The sequence below is a fragment of the Schistocerca serialis genome, chromosome 5 (assembly GCF_023864345.2).
Source record: "Schistocerca serialis cubense isolate TAMUIC-IGC-003099 chromosome 5, iqSchSeri2.2, whole genome shotgun sequence".
Lineage (NCBI taxonomy): Eukaryota > Metazoa > Arthropoda > Insecta > Orthoptera > Acrididae > Schistocerca > Schistocerca serialis.
Window position 1 is genome coordinate 195,881,487 of NC_064642.1, and position 5,093 is coordinate 195,886,579.

At 45.8% G+C, this 5,093-nt stretch overlaps 1 pseudogene; it reads right to left on the reverse strand.

The window, feature by feature from the left end:
- Positions 1-2,107: 2,107 nt before the first annotated feature.
- On the reverse strand, positions 2,108-2,225 carry LOC126482624 (5S ribosomal RNA; annotated as a pseudogene).
- Positions 2,226-5,093: the final 2,868 nt, after the last annotated feature.

Sequence of the window (5,093 nt, forward strand, 5' to 3'; positions counted from 1 at the left end):
AAACAGGTCTATGTACTTTTAAAAATAGGAGACCTTACTTTTGGGATTACCCTCGTAGCACACAGATTCCTGATCTGCTCTTCAGGATGCTAATAGAGCCCTTCGAGACACACGTGGCTCCAGCAGCGGCAAGCCACACAAGTATTAGCCACTTTACAAAGTACATCCTACCGCCCCGACGCCTGTCACAGACCGCGTCATTCGCGACACCTCGCGAAGGGCCACCACACAAACCACGGCGCTGCTCTCAAAGATACATCCGCAGCAAAGAGTACGGGGGCAAACAGCCTAACGCTCGCTGCACGAGAAACCAACCGATGGGAAAATTGAGAGAGAACAATCGAAGTATCCAAGAAGTTAGAAGGCGCAGCAGAACCATCACAAAAGAAGTGGGTAAAAGCAAGTCGAGGGCTCAATGACAATGTACACTCCTGGAAATTGAAATAAGAACACTGTGAATTCATTGTCCCAGGAAAGGGAAACTTTATTGACACATTCCTGCGGTCAAATACATCACATGATCACACTGACAGAACCACAGGCACATAGACACAGGCAACAGAGCATGCACAATGTCGGCGCTAGTACAGTGTATATCCACCTTCCGCAGCAATGCAGGCTGCTATTCTCCCATGGAGACGATCGTAGAGATGCTGGATGTAGTCCTGTGGAACGGCTTGCCATGCCATTTCCACCTGGCGCCTCAGTTGGACCAGCGTTCGTGCTGGGCGTGCAGACCGCGTGAGACGCCGCTTCATCCAGTCCCTAGCATGCTCAATGGGGGACAGATCCGGAGATCTTGCTGGCCAGGGTAGTTGACTTACACCTTCTAGAGCACGTTGGGTGGCACGGGATACATGCGGACGTGCATTGTCCTGTTGGAACAGCAAGTTCCCTTGCCGGTCTAGGAATGGTAGAACGATGGGTTCGATGACGGTTTGGATGTACCGTGCACTATTCAGTGTCCCCTCGACGATCACCAGTGGTGTACGGCCAGTGTAGGAGATCGCTCCCCGCACCATGATGCCGGGTGTTGACCCTGTGTGCCTCGGTCGTATGCAGTCCTGATTGTGGCGCTCACCTGCACGGCGCCAAACACGCATACGACCATCATTGGCACCAAGGCAGAAGCGACTCTCATCACTGAAGACGACACGTCTCCATTCGTCCCTCCAGTCACGCCTGTCGCGACACCACTGGAGGCGGGCTGCACGATGTTGGGGCGTGAGCGGAAGACGGCCTAACGGTGTGCGGGACCGTAGCCCAGTTTCATGGAGACGGTTGCGAATGGTCCTCGCCGATACCCCAGGAGCAACAGTGTCCCTAATTTGCTGGGAAGTGGCGGTGCGGTCCCCTACGGCACTGCGTAGGATCCTACGGTCTTGGCGTGCATCCGTGCGTCGCTGCGGTCCGGTCCCAGGTCGACGGGCACGTGCACCTTCCGCCGACCACTGGCGACAACATCGATGTACTGTGGAGACCTCACGCCCCACGTGTTGAGCAATTCGGCGGTACGTCCACCCGGCCTCCCGCATGCCCACTATACGCCCTCGCTCAAAGTCCGTCAACTGCACATACGGTTCACGTCCACGCTGCCGCGGCATGCTACCAGTGTTAAAGACTGCGATGGAGCTCCGTATGCCACGGCAAACTGGCTGACACTGACGGCGGCGGTGCACAAATGCTGCGCAGCTAGCGCCATTCGACGGCCAACACCGCGGTTCCTGGTGTGTCCGCTGTGCCGTGCGTGTGATCATTGCTTGTACAGCCCTCTCGCAGTGTCCGGAGCAAGTATGGTGGGTCTGACATACCGGTGTCAATGTGTTCTTTTTTCCATTTCCAGGAGTGTATTTGCTTGTGGTCCTGAACCAATATTCAGTAAACAAATTTGCGTTAACAGTGGTGGCCCTCCTTCTTCAGGCCACAAGTGGCCCATCGGGACCATCCGACAGCCGTGTCATCCTCAGCTAAGGATGCGGATATGAGGGGCGTGTGGTCAGCACACCGCTCTCCCGGTCGTGACTATGGTTTTCGTTGAACGGAGCCCCTACTATTCAGTCGAGTAGCTCCTCAATTGGTATCACGAGGCTCAGTGCTGCCCGAAAAATGGCAACAGCGCATGGCAGCCCGGATGGTCACCCATCCGAGTCCCGGCCACGCCCGACAGCGATTAACTTCGGTGATCTCACGGGAACCGGTGTATCCACTGCGGCAAGGCCGTTGCCGTTAAGAGTGACGGACGCCAAGTTTTTTTGATTAACAGAGATGATTAGTATCACTTGTGAGGAATGTTAGAGTGAACGTTCGCAAAGCTAAAATTCGTTCGCCACGGGCTTCCAGCAGCAGCAGCACGTCGCGGCGGATGATGCAGAGCGTAATTGTTGCGTGATGCAGCGTCGGCAGTAATGTGGGACGATTAGCTGGCGGCGTGACCTGCCTAATGCGCGTATTGATCACGTCCGCCCGTCAATCGGCTTAGCGTATCGCGCCGCTCGGCGCCGTGCACGCGGACGCGGGCCAGCCAGCCGGGCTCTGTTGGCGCATGCGCGCTGCCGCCCCCGCTGAGCGTTTTTAAAACGCGTAAACAGACAATGAGCGTGATTAATCGCCGCTCGCCTGTTAATATATGACGAGCGCGCGCACGCGCCGGCCGCTGCTGCTTGTCCGCCACACCGTGTTTTGTTACAGTGGAAAAAAAAAGAAAAACAAAACTGGAATAAAAACGTGACACGCTGCGAACGGGAGTGGTGGTGTGGTGTCGCTTATTTCTTTTAATCTGTGACACCATCTGTTTTATCTTGCTAAGCGGTGCGCGGCAAAATGACGTTCAGTTCATTGTTTACTTCAGCTGCTTTGCGGCGTGTGTCTATGATGATATATTGCCGTGCGAGTGTCGACTGGTTGAAAAATGTGTACACAATCGCTCGAGAACTGCAGTAACGACTACCAAATCGTCAAATTCGAAACCACAAATCCGGTTTCATCGTCATAAGTTCTACTGCGCCAGCGCCTGCTCACATAAAACACCGAAATTTTGCACTCTGACAGAAGCGCAAACAACTGTAGTCATCTAAATACAAAGGAAATCCCAGTTCCGTATGTCTCTTGTAAAGTGACATTTTCTGTGGCAAAGGGTCGTCATGATATTTGTATGTGGTCACTTAAAGGAAATTCATTCAAAAATGAAACGCTTCTGGCAGTAAAGGGTACACTAAAAATTCTATTTAACGTTGATATCAGTCTTCTTTTTTTTCGTCATAGGTCACGTACACGACGGGTTTCAACTCCTAAGTCAGCTTCACGCTTTTTCCAAAACTCTTTTCTTTTTTCATTCTTCTGCTATCAATTTTTTTCAGTGTCTTCTACCAACTGTTTTGTCTTAAAAAACCTCCTATTGAATTTTCTTTCTATGTTTTGTACTGTTTTCAACAACTAGTTTAATTATGCTAATTCATTCTACATTTTCGTGCTATTTCTTCAGCCACCTTTGTCTGCCTTTTAGTTTTCAAAAATCTTGTACAATAGTTTCTCTGCTAGAAGTTATTCTTTGGATCTGCCTGTAGAATATTAATCCTCTCTTCTTAAATTCATTTGTAGATATTTCGACATAATATTTACATATTCTTATTTTCGGTTTAAATATTTCTTCTCTTGCTGTTTTTTCCAATATCTTTCCCATAAATCTTTCTTTTCCTGATTTTTTCGCTTTCTTTTATCGATCATAAAGGTAATGTTATTTAGGCGTTTGTGCATTCCAGCTAAATTACTGTCTGTTAGTGATGAAAATGCATGTCTTCATAGGGAGATTTATTTAAAAATTGTTATACTACATACAATGCAAAATCCATTTATGTAATGCTATTATGATAGACTATTTCCTTTCAATATCTTGCATGCTATCTTCCAGATATTTCACATTATCTGCTCTAACGGTACTCCAGTACTTTTTTTTTTTTAATTTTGATGCTGCAATCTCGTTAACACACTTTACTCAACTTTTATAGAAGGAGATTTGTAGTCACCTTTTCTTCGTACTAGGTTACGTATTTATATTTGTTTTATGCTTAATCTACAGTGTTTGTCAGAATTCCAACATCATCTGCAAGCAGTAAACAATTAATTTTGAAACTGTCTTTCATCATTAATAGGCTTCAAAAATTAATAATTACTTATATATGTTAAATTAAAAGTGACATGTGTAGCTTCCCTGTCTATAAACTATTCGACAAATTTTACAGTCGTTAAAAAATACTTGTAATTGCTTGCTCGGAAAGAAAATCAAAATTTATCTTGTATGTTACAGAAGTTGGGAAACACTACCATGATGATATTTTTTCTAGGGCACACGTACATTCCTTCAAAGCAATATACTGTACCAATGACAAAAATTTAACGTGTCAAACATTGTGGGGCTAATAGGTAATGTATCATTAACACAAAATTTGGCGTATTTAGCATATTTTGTTTCAGGAAGAAAATATTGCCCCGCTGAAATGCTAAGAAGTATTTTTATAGCATATTCATTCATTGTTGATTACAGAAAATTTTTAAAAATATGTCGATAATCCATTATTTGAAAGCCTTCCTGTTACAGAAAGTACTTCGTCATCATTGGATTTGGAAAAAAATAAATAAAATAAAATGCGCAGTACGAAGAATTGTAGATTGCTGTAAATGTAATTAACGAATTTATATAACTATTTTAACGTTAAATACATATTCAGCTGGTATGAATCTTCCTTGCAGACTAAAACTGAGACTCGAACTCGGGACCTATGGCTTCCGGGGGCAGGTGCTCTACCGAGTGAGCTACCCAAGCACGACTAACGACCGGTCCCCACACCTTTAATTCTGCCAGTACCTCGCCTCCTACCATTTCATTCCAGATATATTCAGCTATTTCATTTCCCTGGTATTACATCGTTAGCTTAGGAATTATTATTTGCGTAGGTAAGGTATGACGCAAATATTGGTAAAGTGCTGATTTATCACGAGTTTACGAGCCTGCCTGCAGTGTATTTCATTAATTTAATGCAGAATAAATGTGACTACATACTTTTCTTCTAACTTTATTCAAATTAAGACACAAAGCG